The 10754-nt window shown below is 36.9% G+C and overlaps 1 pseudogene; it reads left to right on the forward strand.

Annotated features, from left to right (window-relative positions):
* The window catches only part of LOC141337449 (complement C3-like), a 59815-nt pseudogene extending 55937 nt beyond the window's left edge, over positions 1–3878 (forward strand).
* Positions 3879–10754: the final 6876 nt, after the last annotated feature.

Here is a 10754-nt window from a genome sequence, read left to right on the forward strand (position 1 = left end):
CATTTATCTGTCTTCTCAGGTTCTAGTTTCCACTTATCTTATTTGAAATACAGTGGCCTTTCTTATTTAAATTTTAGCTTTTGTAGTGTTAGAATGTCTGACAGTCTGACATTTTGCTGGGCCATCCTATCCACAAAAGAATGCTTGTGTGATAACTGTTAACTTGTGTGATATCATGGAATTTACTAATATTACTTGTATTAATATTAATATTTTTATTCATGTGTGTTTTAGATAAACGCTGTACAAGGTTCTACCACGCTGAAAGGGAAGATGGTGCGATATACAGACTGTGTAGAGGAGACCTGTGCCAGTGTGCAGAAGGTATCATCAGCCACAAATAGCAACATTGCAGTTAAAATTGTGTAAATGGAAAATATCCGGCAGCATCGTAGTGTTTTATTTTGTTTCTTGCTGTCCACTTTTAATGTAATTCTTAGTGTCTGTAATAACAGTCTTAAATCTGGAGTATTTGTTTTCTCTGGTCTTTAGGATTAACAGTATCTTCTGTATTCTTTTTGCTTCTCATTACAAGTTTGTGTAAGTTAAGTTAAGTTAGATTATATCTGCATATACGTCAAACTCTTGCTTCAAAAAAGCATCAAAGAACCTGTTCCTTGATAATGGCTTCATTATATGGAAACAAATACAGGTATGTGCCAAAAAATTAGAATATCGAGGGAAAGTCCATTTATTTCAATAATTTGTTTTCAAATAGTGAAACTTGTATGTTATATTAGTTCACTACACACGTGTAACATTTTAAGCCTTTATTTGTTAAATTTTGATGATCATGGATTAAAGACAAAAAAAAAAAAAATCCAGTATTTCACAAAATTAGAATATTTCATGTGACTAATAAAAAAAAAAAGGATCTTAAACACATGTTGGTCTTCTGAAAAGTGTGTTAATGTACTGTATTATGTCCTCAGCACTTTGTGGGCCTCCTTTTGCACTAATTCCAGAATCAAGGCGGCGTGGCATGGCGGCGATCAGCCTTTGACACAGTTGAGGTGTTATGGAGCCCAAGTTGCTTTTAATATTGGCCTTCAGCACGTCTGCATTTCAGGGTCTCTGTTCCCTCATCTTCCTTTTGACAATACCCCAGAGATTTTCAATGGGGTTTAAGTCAGGCCAGTTTGCCGGCCAATCAAGTACAGTTATTCCATGGCTATTAAACCAGGTACTGGTAGTTTTGGCTTTGTGGACAGGTGCCAAATCCTGCTGGAAATAAAATCATCATCTCCAAAAAAGCTTGTCAGCAGCAGGAAGCATGAAGTGCTCTAAATTTCCTGGTAGACAGCTGCGTTGACTGTGGACTTGATAAAAAACAATGGACCCACACCAGCAGATGACACGCTCCCCAAACCATCACTGACTGTGGAAACTTCACACTGGACTTTTGTGCCTCTCTGGTCTTCCTCCAGACTCTGGGACCTTGATTTCCAAATGAAATGCAAAATTTGCTTTCATCTGAAAACAGGACTTGGGACCACTGGGCAACAGACCAGTACTTTTTCTCCTTAGCCCAGCACAGACTCTTCTGATGTTGTTTTTGGTTCAAGAGTGGCTTGACGGATGGAATTCTCCAGCTGTAGCTCATATCATGCAGACGTCTGGATGTGGTGGTTCTTGATGCACTGACACTAGCCTCAGTCCACTCCTAATGAAGCTCCTCTAGATTTCTGAACCTCCCTTGCTTGACAATCCTCTCAAGGCTACGGTCATCCCTGTCACTTGTGCACCTTTTCCGGCAACATTTTTGATGAGGGAACAGAGACCCTGAAATGCAGACGAGCTGAAGCCAATATCAAAGCAACTTGGGCTACCCTAACACCTCAACTGTGTCAAAGGCTGATCGCCTCCATGCCACGCCGCCTTGATGCTGGAATTAGTGCAAAAGGAGGCCCAACAAAGTACTGGGGCATAATACAGTACACTAACACTTTTCAGAAGGCCAACATGTGTTTAAGATTTTTTTTATTGGTCACTTGAAATATTCCAATTTTGTGAAATACTTTTTTTTTTTTTTTAATCTTTAATCCATAATCATTAAAATTGAAACAAATAAAGGCTTGAAATATTTTACTTTGTGTGTAGTGAACTAATATAACATACAAGTTTAACTTTTTGAAACAAATTATTGAAATAAAACTCGATATTCAAATGTTTTGGCACAAACCTGTATTTTATATATATATATATATATATATATGGAGAAAATAAAGTGTGTATGAACATTATGATATTCTCTTAAAACAGACGGCTGCAGTTCCCAGAAGAAAACTGATGTGAAAGATGATGAGGATCGTTTGAAAAAAGCCTGCGAACCTGGAATGGATTATGGTAAATGCATTTAGTTTTGTGGGTTAGTTCATGCTCATGACAGATTTTGACAATTAAAAAACACAAATCACAGAAAACATATTTTAACATATATATATATATATATATATATATATATATATATATATATATATATATATATATAACATGTAACAATACAACACTTATGTTTAACAGTTTATAAAGTCAAAGTAGTGGAAATGGATCTGACACAGCACTCTGACATCTATGACATGAAGGTGGAGCAGGTGCTGAAAGAAGGTACGGTTTATTATTCCCTCCATGTTTCAGTCATTAAATGCACCTACAGTGTGTCTGATTCTTGTTAGATAAATAATTTCCTAAACACTCTTCTGTCATGTAGGCACTGATGAGAATGTTGTGGGGAAAGTGAGACAATTTTTGGGTCGTCCCAGTTGCAGGGAAACTTTGGGATTGGAGAAGGACAAGTCATATCTCATCATGGGGAAATACTCTGACCTGCGAAACCTAGGTTCAAGGTAGGTCTCCACTGTGTTTGCAATTAACAAGATTTGCCTGGGGTTTATGCATTTAAAGCTTGTAGTGTGTTACATCTTCATGCGATTGTATAACATTTAATTATGCTTTATTTTTAATTCCACATTTCTCCTGGACAAAAAAATGTAAAAGCTAGTTTTATTTGTAAGTCACCCTAAGAAGAATATTTGTCAAAATATCTTATATTTGGAAAAAATTATGAAAACAACATGTAAAAAAGGATTCTCCTTTCATCATCTTTTTTTGTCTCGACCCTTATCATGGAAAGGATGCATGTCCTTTGTCAGTGTTGTTGTTAGGGATTCTGCACTCTTAGAAGAAAAGGTTAGAACATTTATCTTAGCTACACAGAACCCTAAATGGTTCTTTTGATGGAACCCTTAAAAAGGGATTCTATATAGAACCTTTTAGTGGTTCCAAATATGAAGCTCCTTATAAAACCTTTTAAGGTTCTATAAAGAGCCTTTTCTTCTAAGCGTGTGGGTCACATGTATAGGTTATTGTCCATATGCACATGTGTAATTGTATGTGTTTCAGCTTTACTTTACTGTTGTTTTTAGTATGCAGTACATTTTGGGAAGCCATACCTGGATTGAATACTGGCCAGGAGAGGGAAGCCCAACTCCAGCTGGCATCGCTACACTTGTGGAAATGTTTGAAAAAACAGGATGCACTACATGATTATATAACAGACATATTAAACAGTATATATTGCAAAGTACATCTTAATAATGTTGCTTTATCCAAAATAGTCTATTGTAATTGTGTAAAAAAGGCTGACTAAATGAAATTTAGTTTTGTTTTAGTGTTAGTTGAAGACTATTACTTAATAATGGTGCCATACAGTGTCTGCCTAGTATATCTGTAATATTTTGAATCTGCATCTCAGTTTACTAATCATGACTTTGAAGGAGAATCGCTGAATAAAACCCCGACCTTTAAAAACTCTCTTCAGGTTGTCAATCTGAAGCCATGTGTGTAAATCAAAAGAAATAAAGCAGAAATATAAAGACCATCTGTGGTGAAAATCTAGTTTTTAATATGTCAACACAATTGCTGAGCATATTCTTCTCAAAGGTGCCGTATGTAGTTTTTTTTCTGCACAAAAGCATAAATACAATATCATGTGTTTGCTGATATTTAGGAAGCATATTAAGTTCAAATTGTTTCTCAAACTGAGAAACAATATGCAAACAGTACTACATGGTGATGATTTAGATAACAGTAAAAAAAAAAAAGAAAAAATGCTCATGTTTTTTGTGTAATACAGGTCCTTTTCAAATCATTATTTTCTGTAATGTACTGATAAACATTAGACTTTCATATATTTTAGATTCATTACACACATTTGAAAGTAGTTCTAGCCTTTTATTGTTTTAATATTGATGATTTTGGCATACAGCTCATGAAAACCCAAAATTCCTATCTCAAAAAATTAGGATATTTCATCCGACCAATAAAAGAAAAGTGTTTTTAATACAAAAAAAGTCAACCTTCAAATAATTATGTTCAGTTATGCACTCTATACTTGGTTGGGAATCCTTTTGCAGAAATGACTGCTTCAATGCGGCGTGGCATGGAGGCAATCAGCCTGTGGCAATGCTGAGGTGTTATGGAGGCCCAGGATGCTTCGATAGCGGCCTTAAGCTCATCCAGAGTGTTGGGTCTTGCGTCTCTCAACTTTCTCTTCACAATATCCCACAGATTCTCTATGGGGTTCAGGTCAGGAGAGTTGGCAGGCCAATTGAGCACAGTAATACCATGGTCAGTAAACCATTTACCAGTGGTTTTGGCACTGTGAGCAGGTGCCAGGTCGTGCTGAAAATGAAATTTTCATCTCCTTAAAGCTTTTCAGCAGATGGAAGCATGAAGTGCTCCAAAATCTCCTGATAGCTAGCTGCATTGACCCTGCCCTTGATAAAACACAGTGGACCAACACCAGCAGCTGACATGGCACCCCAGACCATCACTGACTGTGGGTACTTGACACTGGACTTCAGGCATTTTGGCATTTCCCTCTCCCCAGTCTTCCTCCAGACTCTGGCACCTTGATTTCCGAATGACATGCAAAATTTGCTTTCATCCGGAAAAAGTACTTTGGACCACTGAGCAACAGTCCAGTGCTGCTTCTCTGTAGCCGAGCTCAGGCGCTTCTGCCGCTGTTTCTGGTTCAAAAGTGGCTTGACCTGGCGCCTGTACACGGTGGCTCTGGATGTTTCTACTCCAGACTCAGTCCACTGCTTCCGCAGGTCCCCCAAGGTCTGGAATCGGTCCTTCTCCACAATCTTCCTCAGGGTCCGGTCACCTCTTCTCGTTGTGCAGCGTTTTCTGCCACACTTTTTCCTTCCCACAGACTTCCCACTGAGGTGCCTTGATACAGCACTCTGGGAACAGAGCACTCTGTGTCTTACCCTCTTGCTTGAGGGTGTCAATGATGGCCTTCTGGACAGCAGTCAGGTCGGCAGTCTTACCCATGATTGCGGTTGAGTAATGAACCAGGCTGGGAGTTTTTAAAAGCCTCAGGAATCTTTTGCAGGTGTTTAGAGTTAATTAGTTGATTCGGATGATTAGGTTAATAGCTCGTTTAGAGAACCTTTTCATGATATGCTAATTTTTTGAGATAGGAATTTTGGGTTTTCATGAGCTGTATGCCAAAATCATCAATATTAAAACAATAAAAGGCTTGAACTACTTCAGTTGTGTGTAATGAATCTAAAATATATGCAAGTCTAATGTTTATCAGTACATTACAGAAAATAATGAACTTTATCACAATATGCTAATTTTTTTAAAAGGACCTGTATATATATATATATATATATATATATATATATATATATATATATATATAAAAAACTTATCAGGGAGTGCAAAGCGTAGGCTGCTAAATCAGAGCAAATATTGACACAGCCACAAAAAAAAAAAAAAAAAAAAAACCTCTCAGATGACATGCTCTGAATGGAGCACAAAACTGAGGACAAGGCTATTTACTCACAGATGTGTTTTAATTAATCATCCACAGTTATCACTTCATCACATTATGACCAGCATCATTCCTTATGTGTCACAGACATTACATAGACATGCAAACCTAATACAAAACAATATTTGACAAAGTGCAATACATATATTTTTTTTTACCCTTGAAAAAACAACATAATGTTCACTTTTGGACATTTAAAGCATTCAGTATGACAATGGTAAACTATTTTGGAGATAAAGCTGCCATGTGACTCCTTCACAAAGACTCTCAGGTGAGTAAACTTAATGCACATATGAAGTAAACAAAGTCAAACTGGTTTGGCTGTCCATGTAAATCATCTGGCTTTTCTTTACTTTTGATAAATACATTTCCCAGTGTCTTCAGATATCCCAAGTGTGATAGCAAAGGCTTTTAAAGCATTTTTGAACTGATATATCAACATTAACAGTGCATTGCGATGTGAAAGCATTCTCACATCTTAGTCAAAAACGCCAAATAAATACCCACCACCACTTCACACGTTCTCCATCCATGACCCTTCACTTGGTTTGTCAGGACTCCACAGAAGTTCTTGGCACAACAAGTTCTGTTTAGGTTTACCTGATGAACCTAAACAGTGGTGTGGTTTCCGCATCTTCTCGGAGGGCTTCATTCAGATTAGTCTCTCCTCTTTGGGCAGCGGAAGAGCGAGACCGGGTCTCTCGGCTCCGTTGTTCTTGGCTTGTTTCCGCTCTTCCGCACTGGGCTGGTAGGATCCCTCCATCTGCCGGCTCTTACGTAGGACGCACGAGAACAGAACCAAGGCCAGAGCCAGCAGGAACAACACCGGCATGAACAGGTCCGACAGGCTCACCGAACTCATGATGCTCCACACGCACATGTGAAAACAAACACAGACTGAACATCTACGGAATAGTGTTTCAAGGGTGTGTCTGTATAAGAAGACACAAGATGTAAGTATCCGTGTGTGAGGCAAAGTACCTGGTTAATAGACTGACTGAATGACTACACAGTGGTCATCCTTTTACATTTTGGATGGGAACTGTAACCTAGTGGAGGAGGAAGATAAAAGCAAGACGTGAATTCCTACAGTACACAAAAACATTCACAGATGAGAAGATAATTTCAAATGGGTCTACTGTTCAGCTGTGGACTGATGGAGTTAATTATTAGTCTGGGAAAACAACACTGACCTACAACTACAAGGACATCCACAAAAAGCACTTAACACATAGCTGAACATGAACTGAACCTATTTATTTTCACAATTACAATTAAAATAAATCACAGAGCCGCAATTTGCTTTTTGGGTAAACACCATAAAAAGGCACAATAAAACATTTTTGTCATTATCAGGATGGTAATAATATTTTCATTTTAATACACTATCTGTCAAAGTGTAGGTGTTCTTGTAGGTGTTTCCTTAATATTTTATGAGGGAAAACAAGTGTCAACAAGTGAACAAATCTACTATATAACAACAATTTAAATATATAAATTATATAATGACTGCAAATTGTATTTTCTGAGCTTAATCAACTTTATAAAGTGAATCCTGGTGAATTCATACAAAGGCACAATTTATATTCATCTAGTAAATTAGTATGTGACCTTGGACCACAAAACCAGTAATAAGTGTCATAATCATAATAAACAAGCTTTTCATTTATATATGATGTATTTGGCCGAGATACAACTATTTGAAAATCTTAAATCTGAGGGTGCAAAAAAAAAAAAAGGTGAGAAAATCACCTTTAAAGTTGTCCAAATACAGTTCTTAGCAATACATATTACAAATCAAAAATTAAGTTTTGATATATTTACGAAATATCTTCATGGAACATCTTCATGGATCTTTGCTTAATATTAAATGCAGGTTCGATCACATCTGGCCCATTCTTATTACGCTGAACTGTTTACCAGTCGTCAAACTCAGAATTGTTTTTAAAATCTTAACTTTTGTTTTTAAATCTTGTCACAACCCAGCACCAGCATATCTTTCAGAGGCTATCTCTATTCATAAACCCAACAGGTCTCTAAGATCCAGTAATCTTGGTCTCCTCTCTGTTCCTAGATCAAGGTTCCATAGTAGAGGTGCACAAGCCTTTGCTGTCGCCGGTCCTAGCCTATGGAACAAATTAGGCTACCAGCTTCTATTAGAGATGCACCTTCTTTATCAATGTTTAAATACTTACTTTAAAAAAAAAAAACATTTTGCCAACTTTTATCTAGCCATGTTAACTGCATTGTTGTTTTTGTGCTTATGCTGCTCTGTTTTTTTGTACATGTTGAGTTTTTAGTTATACCGTACAGCACTTTGGATCAACTAGCAGTTGTGTGAAAGTGCTTTATAAATAAAGAGAAAGAAAGAACGAAAGAAAGAAAGAACATCCTAATTATTTTTGGCATAAAAGTAAAATCAACAATTTTGCTAAATCTATAAAACTAATGCTACTTATGACTTGCTTTGTGGTGCAGGGTCACATATTAAACATTTGATCTGATATTTACAATTAACTATTTAAGATCATGAGGCACAAAAGTTAAGACAAACATACCTTCTCACAGTCATATCCCATGGTATTCAATACACTGTCCTATATTAAAGTACCATACTGTCATCTGATACCTGCTTTTATAATGGACTGTCGTTCCTGGTGATCTATTCTTCACACATTATCTGACTTTCGAGTTTAATAGTTACTATTTTAAGGAGATAATGTATTGATGAGCAGGCAGTGGTTGGGCTGAGGTGGAATGAGCTTTATCAGCTCGTGATGAGTCAGTTAACCAGTCTGTCACGGAATGCAGGTGGCGAAGCCGGTTTGACGAGCTGTTTACAAAACACCCTGAGAGGAACAGCCATTCGACTGAAAGAGAAACTGAGCTCACCTGAGAAACTGCTGTGATATCCGCGGAGGAACTCCTGTTGTTGTTATTTTTAATCCCAAATGATCAAGACCTCAGCGTCCACGCGAACAGAGCAAGGCAGCCTCGTTTGATCCGCGAGTTCATGACTGCAGCTCTCTCACCTGCGTCCGGAAGCGCGTCGACTCGCCTTACCTGTTCCACTCAAGAAACTCATCTGAAACGCGCTCAAGAATCTCAACGCCCCCTTTTTTTTCAAAGTGCGCGTTCAAACTTATCCCTAAACCGCCTACATATAAATTCAAACTACCTGATAAAGTAGTAGTAATAATACTAATTATATAAAATAAGTTTGAAAATAAACGTAAGGCATTGCCTAACCACATTTAATTTTAATAAAAAAATGTTAACATCTGCAAACATTTTAATCGTGTTGAATTGCTTGTCGACGGCCAGTGGCATTTGCGGACTCCATGGTATCTCTAATTATGTCTTAAATTGTCCGTAACGGTGCCGTTTTTTGTAAATTCAAACAATAGTTAATTTCAAAATAACCAGTCAATCACAGAGAGCGTTCACTCTCTTGAGTGCCTTCAAACAGGGTCGCCTTCCCCAAAAGTATAACAAGAAAGCATTGGTGAATTTGGGAACGGCAGCCCAGAACAATGCTTAGGGGAGAGTGGGGACGGTTGCAACAAGGGGCAGTTGCAACTTGGCTTATTTCATCAAGCAGGAATAAGATACAGAGATGATGTTCATACTGCACATGCTTCATTGGCCCCTCATTCTTCCTGGAAGAAATCAGCCACATGTGATCATTCCTTCTACAAAAAATCAATTTCATGGTAAAAGGGTATTTTTTTTAAAGATGAGATTTTTTGTCATAGTGTCTAAGTTGTTTGTGTGACGCACTGATGTTGTGGAAACATTACATTTTGATCAGTGGGTTCTGAGCTTCTAATAGGCATAGCTAGTGTCATGATCTGGGCTGTGGGACTTCCCTCAGCCACCTGAGGTCGCTGTTTTCCCTTCCCTGCACTCACTTTCCTAAGTATTCACTCATGTTTTGTAATTAACACTGATTCACTCACAGCTGTTCACCATTTGGACTTTAGTATAAGAACTCTCATTTCTCACTTCTGCTTCATGGTTGCATTGTGTTTTGTCCTCAGTGTTTTTGTGTCATAGATCTCAGCTCCTGACCTTGTTATTGTTTTGTTCTTTGAGTTTATGTTCAGTTGTGCCGTGTTGGCCTTTTGCTTTGTTTGTTTTGTTATTTTCATTAAAATCTTTACTTACCTGCATCTGGACCCAGACCTCCCTTGTTTCTAACGTGACAGCTAGTGTGTGTCTACCTAATATACCAATTTTATCATGGCTATCACTGTTAGGGACAGTTGCAACACTCTGTTGCAACCATGCCAACATGCTGTTCCTTACCACAACATTGATTTAAAAGCTTGCCATAACATTACATAATTGTACATTTATAATGATAATAGTAATGAGCCCCTTTAATATTTAGGTATCTCTCCTTTTTAAGTGAATAGATAAAAAATCTATAGTTTTTATACAGCCAATTTACCTTTTTAAAGACCCTGACTGGGCACAAATAAAATTAAGAAATTGCAAAAAGTTATTTAAGAATGATTTAATTACATTTTATTGAATGTTGCAACTGTCCCTACTCTCCCCTATCAGAAGACAGAAAAAAAAAAACATATGTTTGAGTTATTTCACAATAAACAAATTTAAATTGTAGCCTACATAATTTGTGCAATTGCATTTATTTAAATAAACATTTAACTTTATTTGACAAAGTTCTGTTTTGTAGTGATTGTAATATAAATCATACAATGTCATAATACAAATATTGCATTTTAAGTGTGCCCTGGCAGCCCCTTATAAAAACTAAATATTTTCAACTATTTTAACCTTGTGTAAAAAATATCATTTAATAAGTTCCAATTAAGGAATTTCAAATATTATTTTACTCTTAGTAATTTAATAAATGTAATAATTGAAAAGTTACGTTTAG

The sequence above is a fragment of the Garra rufa genome, chromosome 6, assembly GCF_049309525.1.
Source record: "Garra rufa chromosome 6, GarRuf1.0, whole genome shotgun sequence".
Lineage (NCBI taxonomy): Eukaryota > Metazoa > Chordata > Actinopteri > Cypriniformes > Cyprinidae > Garra > Garra rufa.